Here is a 16491-nt window from a genome sequence, read left to right on the forward strand (position 1 = left end):
GATTTCTCCTTATTTCAAAAAGTGTCTATTTAATCTATTTCATGGTCTAGATATTATTATATAAATCATTAAATCTAACAATATACAGCATAAAAGACTATATACCTTTAGATTTATAAAATCTTATACGGACCCGTAAAATGAACGAAATAGTCAAGGATTGAAATGAAGAGATCCTTTGTCCATCCTACCCATCAAATAGTTATATGAAGGAATTCTTCATAAAAAATTTAAAATTTAAAATTTAAAAAAGAAGAAGAAGTTATATGAAGGAATTCTTTGACATTGACCCGAGGTCTTGCCTAGGAAAGTTAAAAACCCAAAATCTAATAAACCGCTAAACCAATTTCTGAGGTAGAAGTTTTACGTTATCTAGATTTATTAAAGAATCATGCTAATGAGTGCCCTTAAAATATTTGTTAACAATCCAATTAAAGAAATTTTTTATGAGAAAAGAAAAGAAAAAGTGATTAATATTTTGACAATTTTTTTTCATTTTCCATAAAAGTGATGTCAAAACTTTCCTAAAATAGATTATTAACCAATACTCTAAGGGCACTCATTAGCATTTCCCTTTATTAAAACCCAAAAACTTGTATATTTCATCTCCAACTCAGCTCCAATTTCAGTCTTCAAGTCTTAAGTTTAATTATGTTGCAACAATTTAAAATTTCCTAAAATGAATCAACCAAAATTTTTTTCTCGCTTATTTTTGGTTCAGGTGACCCACCTTTAGACCTTTTTTTGAGAAGAACCCACCTTTAGACCTTGTATTTATTTATTTATTTATTTTTCAATTTCTAGACTCCAAACAAAACATAGAATAAGACATGAAACCGTGTCGGCTCCACAAGTATATATCTAGAAGAAAGTGTGACGTATAGAAGTCTATTATATTACAAATATAAAGAAGGTTTCTGAGGAAGAAAATCAAAGAAAATTAAATTGTAGGTTTCTTATAAATCTTACCTTCGGATTTCAAAAACTCTATATCATATATTCTTCTTTGCTATCAGCAGATGAAGACAGAAGACATTTCTTAGCCAATTTGTGTGAAAGTTTTAGTGCAAGAAGAAAAAAGACGACATATGACCCTCCATTTGATGACCTTCATGGCTAGAAAACAAGCCACCCCTAGTCAAGATCATCATCCTCTTAGATCTCAATTGAAAATGATAGTAGATTGGGATATGAAATGGTTCAATCTTGAAAGCCTTCTAGCTAGCAAAAAGTTAAGAACAGTTTATTTTGTGTTCATTATGTCATTGTGTTAATGAAAAAAAATTATGAAATAAAGATTTTGTGATCCCTCTTGTGAGTCTTAAAAATAAAGTGGGGTCAATAAATATTTGGCATTGAATGAGATAAAAAGTATCATAACCAAATATTATTACCTCATAATTATTTTGAGTAAGCTGCTTATGTTGGGGTTTACTATTAAGTGGTGTAATAGACAATCTAATTCAATCAATTACCCTCAATCTTTCACTGGTCTACCTTTAAAGTGAAGTAATGTACTGGGTGTGGAGGATTTTGCTCAAAATGGTATGTGGCCTAGATGATTATGGTGTTCTGCGTAGTTCGGTGTAATAACCCAAATCAAGGTTTGTTTGCTCTTCAGTCAATGTTCATGTTAGGAGAATCAATATTATTTAAAGTGAGTTGAAAATTTTGATGACTTTCCAACTTTTTTTTAATGAATGAAACACATACACACGTGGTGCAATATATATTTTAATTCTCTTGAAGTTTTACTCTTATTCATATATTTTGACATCCAAAAATAAAAATAAAACACCATTTTAAAAGGAATTGATAATCTAAGTAAATTATCACATTTTTTAAAATGAGAAATCATATATTTTTTTTGTTATATAATATGTATGGACAAAATTTAAGTACAGTATATTATGTGCTGTTCTTTAGGTTCTCTTATTAAAATTCAGTTATGTGGCTACTTAACTTTTTGTAGTGCCAAATACTAAAAAAATAGTTCCACTGCTGTGGATACTCTAATATTCTATCATATACATACATATTGAGTAAGATTTAGGTACAGTACTTAAGTGTTATTCCTTAAGTTCCCATTTTAAAATAAACATTACAATAAAATAATATATTTACTACAATAAAATAATATAAACATTACAATAAAATAATATATCTACTACAATAAAATAATACATCCCACTACAAAAAAAAAAAAAAAAAAAACCACAAACCGATCATCTGAAGATTCTGAAGAACAATAAGCAAACCCAAAACCCCAACCACCTCCACTGCCACCCATAACCCACAACCACCTCCACTGTCCACAGGCCACCATTAACACAACCCAAATCTATCAAATTTGCAACAAAATCATCTCAAAAACCAACCAAAATTACACAAAATAAAAAACAACCAAAATTCAACAAACCCACAAATCCAGCAACAAAAAAACCTAGTGACACCCACACCATCGCCACAACCAATAACAATTGCCCACAGTAATGGCTTGGGACAACCCACCACCACCACGAACATAGACCACAAACACAACCCATGAACACAACCCAATCAACAACCCACCACCACCACCATAAACCCACCTCAACAATCACTACCCACAACTCTGATTCAAAAAAAAAAAAAAAAAAAAAACCACCACCACCACCACCGGGCTTGGGTCACCAGTGGCTTGGGTCGCTGGTGGCTTGGGACTTGTGTCGGCAACGGCTTAGGACTTGGGTCGTTGGCGGCTTGGCAGGCAGGGGCTAAGGAGTGGTGAGGAGTTGGAGGAAGAAATAAATAAATAATGAAGGGGGAGAAGAGAAGGGTTGGGTTCATTGAAAAAGAAAGGTGAAGTAGAAAGAAAAAATAGAGAAAAAATGGCTGGAGGAAGGAACAAAAAAAAAAAAAAAATTGAAAGGGAGAAATGCTCGGTTGGGTTCAGCGAACAAGAAAGAATAAATGTGAAAAAAAAAAAAAAAAAGAGAGAAGAAAGAAAGAGAGAGAAAAGATTAATTTAATAAAAGAAGAGAAAGAAACCAATTAAAATATATATTTCTTTTTTTCCTTTGAGCTACAGTACATAGCCATTTTAAGCCGTGTACTGTAGCTGAGAAGGTAAAATTTTTGGATAGAACTCCACTATTGTAGCTCACTTTTTAAAATTAGTAGTGCTAAAAATAGCTATATAACTATTTAGCACCACTAATGCTAATGCTCTTATATGGGTATACTTGGATATTTTTCTCTTTATTTTTTGGGTGAAGTATATACTAAGTATTCATTTGAAGGTGCAGTGGAGGTTAAATTAAGCTATTTTTTCAGTTTATTTAACTTATGTATGATTTTTTATTCTTCTAAAAAAAAAAGTTTAATTTTTTAAAATTTACTTTTAATAAACCTAGACTTTTTTTTTTAATATTAATAAAAAAACCTCTCCCATTTATTATTTTATTTTATTTTATTTTTGAAAAGAATGTAAGTAAAACTCTCCCAAATAAATTCAAATATCAACTAGCCTATTATCAAAAAAAAAAAAAAAAAAATCAACTAGCCAAAGATCTGGACCATGAAGTTGCATTTTCCCAGGCCTTGTTGGGCATGGATAGTTTGGGTTTCAATCTTGCAGCCCAAATCACCGAGGTTTTGAACGTGTGTGGAATCGTTAATACCCAGTTCGCCTAATTATATCTAAAATTAAAGTATAGTTTTCAAATAAAGAGTGGGCCTCACAAATTAGCCCAATTTAACGAGCCAGTGGAGACTTTTGGGTATATGACGAAAGGGTTTGTCGGTGTGTTTAATAATGCAATATGAGGCCCAGCTTGGGCCTAGTGCACCTTTTATTTGTTTATTATCAAATGTTTTCAAGTATTGAAGTAGGACCAATCAAGGCCCAACAGTAGTAGGTGACAAATAACTACTTCGGACCTATGTTGTTCTAAATGTATGGAGAAACCCCGCAATGTGTTAGGAACCTCAATAGTTAAAATGGATGAGCTTCTAAAGGTTGAATTAGATTCGGAAAGTTACATAATAGTTAGGTATAATGGATGAGTAAGAGTGAGTTGGTTAGTCTAGAATTCTATTCACATTTATCACATGTGTATTCTTACAAATACATGTGATATTAGCAAGAGTACATGAAAGATTAATAAACCAAAAGTTTTGAGCATTGTGCCAATTAAATTAGGCTAGTCATCTATAAATAGATCTATGTAATCCGTCTTTGGATCATCTGGAATAGCAATTAAGTTGTTGCCTTTCTGCATTTCTCTTGCTTAATATCTTTTTTGGAGGGTTATTACCTTTTTATATATATATATATATATATATATATATAAAGATAGAATTCTACTCTAATCTAATCTATGTGTATATATATGTGAAACTCTCTTTTAGAGACTTAAATTCCGGCTCTTTCTCACCCCCCATACTCCACAAGTACTTATATTGATGGAGTGATCAATGCGCCAAGGATACGCAATGGTGGAGGGTTATTACCTTGAATCAAGTCAATTCACATGCAATTTTTATTAATTTCCTTTAGGAATCGGTAGGTTCTTAACATAATTAGCCCTCTAAAGTCAAAACACATGAACTAGACGACCATAGCCACCTTTGACTCACAAACAGCTACTTGTTTCTCAGTATGTTTTGGACAACTAAGATTGTAATTGTTGTCAGCACAAAAAACAGAGCAGACCTTATGTCAAGCACTTCTTTTTCTTTTTAATGGAAAGAGGTGCAGGGCGGTGTCTACAATTTAGGTCTAAAACTCACCTACAATCCTATTAAAATCAATTCTAACTCTTTCAAATACACATAAAACAAAACGTTAAAATCCATTAATTTTATACTCTTTAAATTTGATGTCGCTTCTAAATTGATCATTGATTCATTTTTTTGAATATTGTTTTGTAACGACCATAAAAATACATAATCCCGTACCCATGAACCACATGTTCCATACAACCAAAATACCAGGTCATATTAAAGATGTTTTGGTCCTTTTAGCCTATTCCAAAATCCAACCATTCCAGGCCAATTGTGATAGAATTTGGACTGAGTTAGAATTTTCGTTTTTGTTTGTTTGTTTATTTTTTTGTTCAACTTTTGGTGTTTTGGCAATTCCCCCCCTCTCCACATTAAACATAATTAGGAACATTTCAACTTTTAATTGGGTTATTTCTCAAATTTTGATTTTCATTAGGTAATAAGATGCATGGCATGAATTATATAGTTTTTATATTTATTTTGTAAGGTTATATTTACAAACACAATCAATATATATCTAGCGGTGAAACAATAACTAATATCTACATATTCAATTTTAATGGTGAATATGAAATATCTCCTAAATGATTGGTACTTAAAACTTTTATTTTATCCATGAAAACTTGGAAATACAACATTGAGTATTATAAAATCGATATCAAATATCAATGTAATCATTCCATCAGAGTTTGTTACATTTCATAGTTAACCCACTAAACACAATGCCATTATTTTTTACAAGAAAATTATAAAAAATTAAAAAATATATATATATAGAAAAAATAAACTAAAATAAAAAAATAAATACAGAAATATATAATGTGTTGTGCATGTGGCCAATAATGGGGATATCATTGCCCTGGCCAAGCTAAGGATTACAATGGTAGGTGACAAATAACTACATGCTACCCTTGGAGGGAGAAAATCGGCACATGACCCTCCTCTAATCAGCTCTTTCACGAACTCGGCTCATATGAACCTAAAGAAAAAGAGAGTAATTATTTGGTATTTACTATTTATGGAAGGACAAATTTTAGTTACAAAATTGGTTATAGTTGTAGTTGTAGCATAAGGCTACAACCTTAATTAATAAAATAAACATTATTATATATTTTGAAAATCTGTTCGTTGAGTTGCATGCTCTTTACACTCTTAATATACATGTCAACTTTTGTGTCAATCAGATGTTATTTACTATATAATCTATAACCTTATATTTAATGCATAACTTTAAACTACAAAAAACTTGCATTTTAAACAATTTATTGATCACATAGCTATTAATTTTTAATTTTTTAAAAATTTTGCAAGTATGAGAGATATAAGAAGAAGTAGTAGTCTAACGGTATATTTGTCAAAATTCATCTAATAAAAAGATATTAAGTTTGTAGTTTTAGGTTACAATCAATTTTGTAACTAAATTTTGTTTTTCATGGAATACTAACAGGGTACTCAAGCTAATAAAAAACACTAATCTAGAATTGTGTGGAATATAGAATAATGTAAATGGGATTTGCCTTTATATAGGTCTTTTCAGTGAAAGCAAAATTAGATTAGAAGTAACTATTTCCATATTGTGATGGTGTTGTCTTTTTATTCTTTTATGAATAATTCTCATGCTGCTGTCATTATATTTTCGGAACTTTCTACTGCACAAGAATTTCACAACTACCTTTTTATTTTTATTTTTTTGAAAAATTATTTTGTATATCCAGTGTATTATCCATTTTGATTTATCAACCTTTTTTTTTAATTCTTAATTAATTAATTTTATAGTTTTTGTTAAAAGAAGTTCTCTACTTTATTCTTTTATATTAATATATATATATATATATATAAAGTTTTCTAGTTTATGTAAATCAATTACGCCTAATTGATGCAAGATCTATTAACACCCCCCCCCCCCCCCCCCCTCTTTTTAGAATAAGATTTAATAACTTAGTAATGCTGCATACATTATAGTCTACCTTATAAGAAGAACCAAGGTTCTAGTCCACTCATTCTCCAAAAAAAAAAAAAAAAAAAAAGTTCTAGTCCACTCCCCCACTTATTATAACAATTGGATTATAAAAAAGAAAAATTCACCAAATTGATTTTTGAGTTGAGTGTTGGAATGAATCAAGGTTCTAGACTTCTAGTTCACTCTTTATTAGAGATTCCATGAAAGGAAAATTATGGAAGTTTTTTTTTTTTTTTTTTTTTTGACAAATTACGATAGAGGGAAGAATTTTTTTCTATTAATTTGCCTAAATTTTGGTAAACTCTTACTAATTTAGATGAAATTTAACAATTCAAAACAAGTCATAAGTCTTAAAATTTTCTCCATCGTTCACTCTTGGCACGATAGTCACTCTACAAGGTATAAGTGCTTGTGGAGTGTGGGGGGCAAGGATCAGGGTTCAAGTCTCTAAAAGGGAGCTTTACACACATATACAATTAGATTAAGTTAGAGTATAATTTCTATTTTGTATACAAAAAAAAAAGTCTTAAAATTTTCCAAATACCATTTTTTTTTTCTTTTAACTATATAAGGTAAATTGAATTTTTAACTAAAAAAGTTGATGAATTATGCCTGTCACGTGAAATATTTCATACATGCCATGCCAATCCTAGCTGTCTTAATTAATAAGCAAATTATAGGGTGAACTTGCATCCTTTTAATTAAGGAAAATGTTAAGAAGCATCGTGTAGGGCTTGTTAATGTTGCACTCATGTGAGTCCCATTTGATAAAAAAAATTGAACAAAAAGAAAAAAAAAAAGATATAAAACTAACCCCACAACTTATTTTAATTTTTTTCCCTCCATAAAGCTGGTCTCACAATCTAAAAGTTGCAAAAATATAACATAAAACTGCAATAAAGCTTAAAAAAAGTACAAAGGGCTGTAGTTAACGAGCACCTTACAATGAGGTGCCCGTTAACACAACCTGATGATGCGTAAATTGTCAATCCTGTAGATTCGTCTAGATAGAGTCGAATTGTCGTCACTGTTCCTGCAAACGTAGGACAAAGGCTCTCCTAAGGTGGTCACCGATGTGGTGCCTGCCACAACATCTCCAATGCCAAAGTTAGTGTATAATAGCTTTTTGAGAGAATAAGAAAGCTCTTAGTATAAGAGTATTTTTTGGGTGTGTCTATGTACCTTGTCTATCTCTGCTTAGTGTGTATATATAGCTTCGTAGTTTCTAGCCGTTGGGGCCTTAATTGTGGCTTTAGTGCTTCTTCTGTAACGCCTCAGGGTTTATTACTGCAGGTTTTGATGAGCTTCCAACAGTCTGCCAACTAATTGGTAACTGTTCGAGGCATCGAATCCTCTCATTAATGACTCGCCTGCCTTCATCCATGCCGTGTCAAGGTGGATGAATATATTTGATAAGGTCGTCTGGGAAAGGAGAGTTCGTCAGTCCCATCAGCTGCCCCTTAGGTTCTGTGGCCATTGTGGTGTGTCACGATGACCATCAGAAGGTGAAAAGTTTTCTGCTTAGACATGGTTCTTGGGGTATCATTCTGCATTTAATGCGTGGTGGTGGCGCCACACACATCGTGGTCATATGGCGTGTTCTGACTAGTGGAGTTATGCCCCATTTGTGTGACTCTTGGGTTTCCCACTGAATTTCAATTTTTTGTGCCTAGTTTTTAAACTTCCTTTCTTTCCTCTTTCCCCTTCACTTTTTCCAACTCTTTCTCAATCATTGCTTTGTTCTTCTTCTTCTTCGATCTGCTCCACCTTGCAATTTTCTTTGAGCTTTTGCATTCTGTGGTTGCTTCCTTTGAGGTATGTCTCTCTTTTCCCTTTTCTTTTGCTTTTTATGGCATAAATAGATTGTGTGGGTTTTTGATTTCTTTTCTGTTTTGATTTTTTTTTTTGGATTTGTCTCTTTTTCTTAGTTTTTTGGGTTTCCATGGTTAGTAGCTCCGAAGTTAGGATAGTTTGTCCTTTTATCTTGTTCCTTTTTGCGCGTTTGAGGGCTTCCTTAGGTGTTTCCCACTCCTTCTCTCCTTTGATTGAAGGTTTTGTTTTTTAGGGTAATAGTCTTACTGTGGTGTTGGCCAATTTGTTCCCTTTATTGCATCAGTCAGTTGATTGGTTTGAGGATTTGGTAGTTGAGCGAAGAGCGATGTCAGAGGTGAGATCAAGTGAGCTCGAGATGGGGTTGTCGTCTAGCGACGATCTCGTGGAGGTAGAGGCAGACACCACGGCTTCTGACCCGCGTGAAATTAGGGCTTTCCATGCTCTTGGGGAGGTGTGTAGTCTAGACGATGAAATGCCCTCCAAGTTCAGGGGTAGGTTTCAATTTCCTGATAGGGTTAGGGTTTGTCTTCCTTACGGGGAAGTACGGGCTTGTCACTTTTTACCCGGGGAGGTTTGCTTCTATGAGGCTGCTTTCCTGTGCGGGCTTAGATTCCCCGTCCACCCCTTCATCATGGAGCTTTTAGGTCATTTTAACATTGCTCCTGAGCAACTTATACCAAATTCATGAAGGATAGTGATCAGTTGTATAGAGATATGGCTGGCTGCCACTAACAGAGATATGGTCAAGGTGGATGAGTTTACTTACTTGTACCATTTAAAGGAGTCCAAGGAGTATGGGTACTACGAACTGGTGCCTTGGACGAGGGAGGCTAGGATCGTCAAGGGCCTGCCCTCATCATTCAGATATTGAAAATCCCAATTCTTTTTTGTGTTTGGGGATGAGTGGGAGACTCCTTCTGATGAAGTTTGGGGTAATCTCCCTAGGTTGCTCTGTTGGTGGAGAATCCCGCATCTAGGTGCGTTGTCTTTTCTGCTAGTTCTTCGTCTTTTTTTTTTTTTTGGTATACATTCTATCGTCTCTAATCCTTATGTTTGTTCTCTTCGGCAGTTAAGAGATGACCAAAACTTAAGAGTAGGTATAGGCAACGTGTTAAGGTGGCTATTGAGAGCAAAAATGATTGACGACTTCGACGATCTTATTTATCCTCGTACTCTAGCTTTGCACTGCCTCGGTCTAGAACCCTTTGCCTACATCCTGCGCACCATAGAGATTGAGGAGAAGAAGAGTGAGTATTCATTTGGCTCATCACTTTTATCTTTTTAACAAGTTTTTTTCTCTTGTAGGGATGATGACGAAATTTAATCAAGGGATATACACAAAAATGAGGGCCAAGAAAAATGAGTCCCTTTCCAATCTTGGGACAAAGACGGTGCAAGTTGTGGAGAAGAGGGTCTTCGTCACTCTAACTACCCTTGACACTGAGACGACGAGAATAGCCTCCCTGGCTACCTCGATTGAAGAGATTACTCCTTTCCGGAAGAAGTAGCGTGCAGCTGATAAAGGGAAGGATAAAGCTGATTCTCGCTCGTTTAGTGTTTGGGACGATGCTAGCCTCGCGCTGGTGAGGGCACAAGAAATCTTTACTATCGAGGAGCTGAGGGTCTTCTCGGGCATGTCTCCTAACGAGGTTGTGGGTCGTCATCTCCATAAACTCGTCCAGGTAGTGTACTTGTGCAAATTCATCCTTTTCTATTCCTTCTTTTTGCATTGTTCTAAAGTCTGGGTCCTCCTTTCAAGTGCTAAGGGAGAGTTTTCATATCACCTCGGAGTACCTTACCCAAGAAGCAAAGGTTGCGACTACAGTGTCCAAGGTGGAGGCTTTGGAGGCAGAGAACTCTAAATTGAAGAAGGACCTGATTGCTGCTATGGACGAGGCTAACACCGTCAAAGAGAAGGTCAAGGTCTTAGGGGACAACCTCAGAGCTGAGCGGCAGCTGACTCTAGAAAAGGATGAGCAACTCCTAGCCACGAAGGAGAAGATAAAGACCGTTGCTGCCAAAGCCGTTGAGGCTTTCCAGTAGACCGAAGAGTACAACACTGTGCTTTTCAGTTGGTACTACAAGGGCTTTGAGCTCCTTCGTAGGTACCTGGTCAAGCATCCCTCTGAAGTGGACATGGAAAATATAGACTTAGAAGTGGTAGATCAGGAGATGGCAGCGGACGAGGCCTCTCAGTCTACTACTGCCGCTTCTGCTAGCGATACTTCCAAAGATGCTCCTCTGCCTCCTCCTGCCGGTGATGATGCAGCTGCTTCTTGAACCTACTCCTGTTCTTATTTTATATTTGCTTAGTGTATATATATATATATATATATATATATATATATTGGTGCCCAGTGTGTTTTTGGACTTTTTGATTCTACTTTCTGAACAATATTTTTATTCTAATTTGAGAACAACGTCTCTGGCCCAGTGTTTTGGGCTTTTAATTTTATTGACTATTCTGTGTTTACCTGTCTATTGTCGTGCATGACATTTTTTTTTTACTGTATGTGATCTCTATTCGCTTCACTGTTTGTCTGCCCACAACTTGTGAAATGACCTATGTTCATTATTAGTTTGTTTCATCAGTAACTTACATCAATCTAGATGGAATCTTGTTACTTAACCAAATTTTTGTGACTTACACCCATTGAAGGGATCTTGTCACTTTTTGGCTTCGTTAGTAACTTACATTCGTCTAGGCAGAATCTTGTTACTTAACCAAATTTTTGTGACTTATACCCATTGAAGGGATCTTGTCACTTTTTAACTTCGTTAGTAACTTACATCAGTCTAGGCAGAATCTTGTTACTCAGCCAAAATTTTTGTGACTAACACCCATTGAAGGGATCTTGTCACTTTTTGACTTCATCAGTAACTTACATCCATCTAGGCGGAATTTTGTTACTTAGCCTTTTTTTTTTTTTTTGCACGCATCACACTGGCTAAATAATTCTTTTATTGCTTTTATTTCAAACATGAATACATTCGTCCATTACAACTACTAACGGTATTGTTTCAAATGCTCGATATTCCATGGTTGCGGCAGTTTCCTCCCGTCCAACGTCTCCAGGTGATTGCTGCCTTGCCTGGAATAATGGGTGACTTTGTCCTAGGTTGGGCCGAGCTTCCCTTGAGTTAGGTCTTTAGTGGCTGGTGTGACTTTGCGCAAGACGAGGTCTTCAATATTAAGTCACCTGAGCTTCACATTCTTGTTGTAGTATTCGGACATCTTCTATTGGTATTTCGCCATCTTGCGAGATGCTCTATCTCTAGCTTCATCCAAGTAATCCGAGTTGACTCTTAGTTGATCGTCATTGCTACCTTCATGGAAAGCTTTTCGTCTTAAGCTGGTGATTCCTACTTCGAATGGAATTATTGCTTCGGTGCCATAGGTGAGACTGAAGGGGGTCTCTCTTGTTGGGGTTCTTGTTGTGGTCCTGTATGCCTACAAAACATTGGGCAGCTCTTTCAGCCATGCACCCTTTGCCTCATCCAGCCGAGCCTTGATGATCTTAAGTAATGTTCGGTTTGTCACTTTTGTCTGACCGTTAGCTTAGGGGTGACCAGGGGATGAGAATTGGTCCTTGATTCCCAGCTCTGAGTAGAATTCCCTGAAACCCTGACTATCAAACTGCCGCTCGTTATCTGATATGATCGTCAGTGGTATCCTGAATCAGGAGACTATATTCTTCCACACAAAGTTCTAGACTTTCGCCTCCGTTATGGTTGATAGTGCCTCTACTTCAACCCATTTTGTGAAATAATCAATGACAACTAGTAAAACTTTTACCTGTCTTTTACCTTGGGGTAATAGGCCAACAATGTCAAGTCTCCACTAAGTAAACGGCCATGGGGAGGCTATTGTCGTTAGTTTCTTAGACGGGATGCGTTGGACGTTTCCAAACCTCTGGCATTTGTCACACTTCTTGACGAACTCTTTTGCATCATTCTACAGGGTAGGCCAAAAGTAACCCGTTCAGATAACTTTGCTGATCAAGGATCTCGGGCCTGTATGATCTCTGCAAATCCCTTCATGGATCTCCTTCAGAATATATTTAGCTTCCTCCTCGTTGACGCACCTCAGGTAGTGCATAGAGAAGCTTCTTTTGTATAGGGTATCATTAAAGACCATGAACCTTGCTGCCCTCTTCCTGACCTTCCTTGCTTCTTCGACGTCTTATGAAAGCCGTCTGTCTAGAAGGAAGGAAAGGATTAGAGTCATCCAGCTGCTTCCATTATGGATTGTGAAGGTGTGGACTTCTTCGATGCTAGGGCATCTCTAGACTTCAATCTTCGGGTCTGTACTCGTTGGTCCTGCTTTTGACGACGACTGTTTCGCCAACTCGTCTGCCCCTATATTCTGGGGATCTGTGTGAATTCTACCTAATCAAACTCTTGTGTCAAAGTTTTGTCAACTTTAGGTATTTTTGCATTCTTTCCTCCTTTGCTTCGAATTTCTCATTTATCTGGCCTATGGCGAGCTTTGAATCGCATTGAAGGAGCAAGTTTTTGACTCCTAGTGCTTTCCCAACCCTTAGTCTCGTTAGTACTCCTTTGTATTCAACTTCATTGTTAGTGGCCAAGAATGCTAGCTGAACTCCATATTTGAGCGCCTCTCCTTTAGGGGTAATGATAATGACTACTACTCCGCCCTTCTTTCCTATTGACAAACCGTCAGTCTGAGTCGTCCATCTTTCCACCTCATCTACGGCTCCCTCCTTGTTGGGGATTGTAATTCAACAATGAAATCTACCAGTGCCAGCGCTTAATAGCTGTCCTGGGGTGGTACTTAATGTCGAATTGGCTGAGCTCAATAGCCCACTAGATCATCCTTCCTGCAGCCCTGGGCTTGTTCATCGCCTTCTTTATAGGTTGCTCCGTCATCATCAATATAGGATTTGCCTAGAAATAGGGGCGCAGCTTGCATGAAGCTACGATTAAAAGGAATGCAATCTTCTCTATGTGGGGATATTTGGCTTCTGCCCTTTGGAAGGCCTGGCTGACATAGTAGACTGGGAGCTGTCTTCTATCCTCTTCTCGAATCAGGTAGCGCTCATACTTGTAGCTGACATTGCTAAGTATAAATACAGGTTTTCTCCCTTCTTAGATGGGCTCAAGAGGGGTGGATTGCTTAAGTATTGCTTGAGTTCCTAGAAGGCTTTTTCACACTCATTCATCCAAACGAAGGCCTGCTTCAGTGTCTTGAAGAAGGGCAAGCATTTTTCCGTTGCTTTTGTGACAAACCTATTGAGCACTACTATTCTCCCTCTGAGCTTCTGGACCTCTTTCACGGTCTTGGGTGACGCCATCTCTAGTATGGCTTATACCTTATCTAGGTTTGCTTCTATTCCCCTCTAGGACACCATAAACCCTAAGAACTTCTCTGATGCCACCCCAGAGGCGCACTTGTTGGGGTTTAACTTCATTTGATATCGTTTGAGAGTTGTGAACGTCTCTTGGAGGTCGTATAGGTGAGCAGAATCTTCTTTACTCTTGACAAGCATGTCGTCCACGTACACGTCCATGTTCCTTCCGTTCTGTTTACTGAACATCTTGTTTACCAACCTTTGGTAGGTTGCTCCTACATTTTTCAGCCCAATGGGCATTACCTTGTCGCAGTAAAGCCCTTGGCTTGTGATGAAGACAGTTTTCTCCTGGTCTTCCTCTACCATTTGTATCTAGTTGTACCTCGAGAATGTGTCCATAAAAGTCAGGAGCTTATGCCCTGCTGTGGAATCCACCATCTGATCTATCCTCGACAAGGGGAAGCTGTCCTTTGGGCAGGCCTTGTTCAAGTCTGTGAAGTCCACGCACATCCTCCAATTCTCATTTACCTTCTTTACGAGAACGATGTTGGCCTGCCAATCCGGGTGGTAGACCTCACGGATGAAGCCCGCTGCTAGTAATTTATTTACTTCATCCATAATTAGGGGTGGCAATTTGTGTTCACATGTCGGGTTCGTATCGGGTTGAGTTGTGAGTATTATGTTATGTGGGTCAACACGAACCCGATCTGTTTAATAAACGGGTCAGAATTTCTCAACCCTAACGTGACCAGTTTATTAAACGATTAATCCGACATGACACGTTTAACTCGTTTAATTAGCAGGTCATGTTAGGTTCGACACAAATGACCTATTAATTAACTTGTTTAATTGATGGGTCATAACTAACCTGAATAACTTGTTTGATTAATAAGTCATACCTAATCCAAATAACCTATTATCAATTCCCATATATCTCTTCTAAAAAAAAAAAAAAAAAATCTCATATATCTAAAATTATATTATTACCATATATCAACTTACATGGCATATCAAAATACACATGATGGCAAAATTTAAGTCCAACCATCCAAGTGCCAGATCAAACACTAAAAGACATCTAAATTAAGAGACTGTATTAGAAGAGATTGAGGGTTCCATTCAAGAGGTGTCTCCCTTGTGCTCATTCTTATTGATATTCATCATTATATCTTCAGCATACATTCAAATGATGCTTCAAATTTCCAATACCATATACTTCAACAGCAATATATTCCTTTCCACACTTTTTGCATTTGCAAATAGGCTTTTCTCTATCTTTTGTAGGAAGCATATGAAAGAAACGCCAAACACTTGAAATCTCCCTCCTTTTGTTGTCTTTATTATTTGTCTTAGTCTTAGACTTAGACTTCTTTGGTGGAGGAAGTTCAGCCAGTTCATCAAGTTTATCTTTCAAGTCAATGTCTTTACCTTCATTTTAGTGTTAATAAGCCGCATCTCATCATTTTCCATCTAGAAAAATTTAAAGAGAAATGATTAAGTAGAAAATTAGTAATTCTAAGATGACAGAAACAAATAAACTCGAAAAGAAATCATAAAGCACGACAAATAATTTTAAAATCAACAAAAAAAAAAAAAAAAAACAAATCTATTATTAGTACTAAATAGTTAATAGTATAGTGATTCGTAAAACTATTAGTACTAAATGGTTGCTTTGTCTAGAAAGTCCCCATATGTTCAAATTGCTCATAGGGCTAATGTGATTTGTAAAACCACTGTACTTGATGTCATGAGAAGACTTTTGTAGACTGTGGTGGGCTGTGCTAGTAGTGGTGGGCTGTGCTAGTAGTGTTGGGCTGCTTCTTATTGCACTAAGCCTAAGTTTTCTAGATAAGGGGGTTGGGATCGGTCCAGTTGTAACTCAATTTGGTCTGGCTTGTGCGCAAACTAAGCCTGGTTTGCCAGGAATGTGCTTGCGGTAAGCAGAACTGTTTCAGACAAGTTGTGGTAGACAGACATAATAATAAAAAAAATAAAATATCTAGTTACTTAATAGGAAATGACCAAGTGAACCCCAAACACAATCACAATAATAATAATAATCACTTTTACAGAAAGAAGAGAACAGAACGAAAGGGAACAAATAGTAATATGAATGGGTTAATCAGAAGATGAAGAAATCAACTAAAATTGGTCCGTAGGAGAAAAATCAAAGAGGAAAGAACATTCCTTCTCAACACAATTAATCTCTCAGGAAAAATCCTTCCGTGGAAATTAACTGCCCTGAGAGAAACGGACCTGAATGGTTGATGCATAGAGGCCCCTTTTGGTTTTAACAGAGAGCAGGATTTCATGAGGGAGAGAGGGAATCAATCTACCGATGCATGCCTGCTGTTCTAATTCTCACTTTACTTTCTTTCTGGTTGTTTTCCTTCTTTCCCTCCCACTCGTTTTTTTTTTTCTATTTTTTGGTCTCTTTTTTTGAATTCCTATTTCTTAGTTATGATTTCCGTTCTTGCTCTGTTTTTAGGTTCACGGCCAAGTTCTCTTTTTATAGCGTCTGCCGTGACCGGATTTTACTGTTTTAGCCCTTAACCTCCTTTGTCTGGTTTGGGTGTACTGGTCGACCACCAGTGGTCCGTCTGTGTGCCACCCCCCTCA

Source organism: Quercus robur, chromosome 2 (assembly GCF_932294415.1).
Source record: "Quercus robur chromosome 2, dhQueRobu3.1, whole genome shotgun sequence".
NCBI classification, from domain to species: Eukaryota; Viridiplantae; Streptophyta; class Magnoliopsida; order Fagales; family Fagaceae; genus Quercus; species Quercus robur.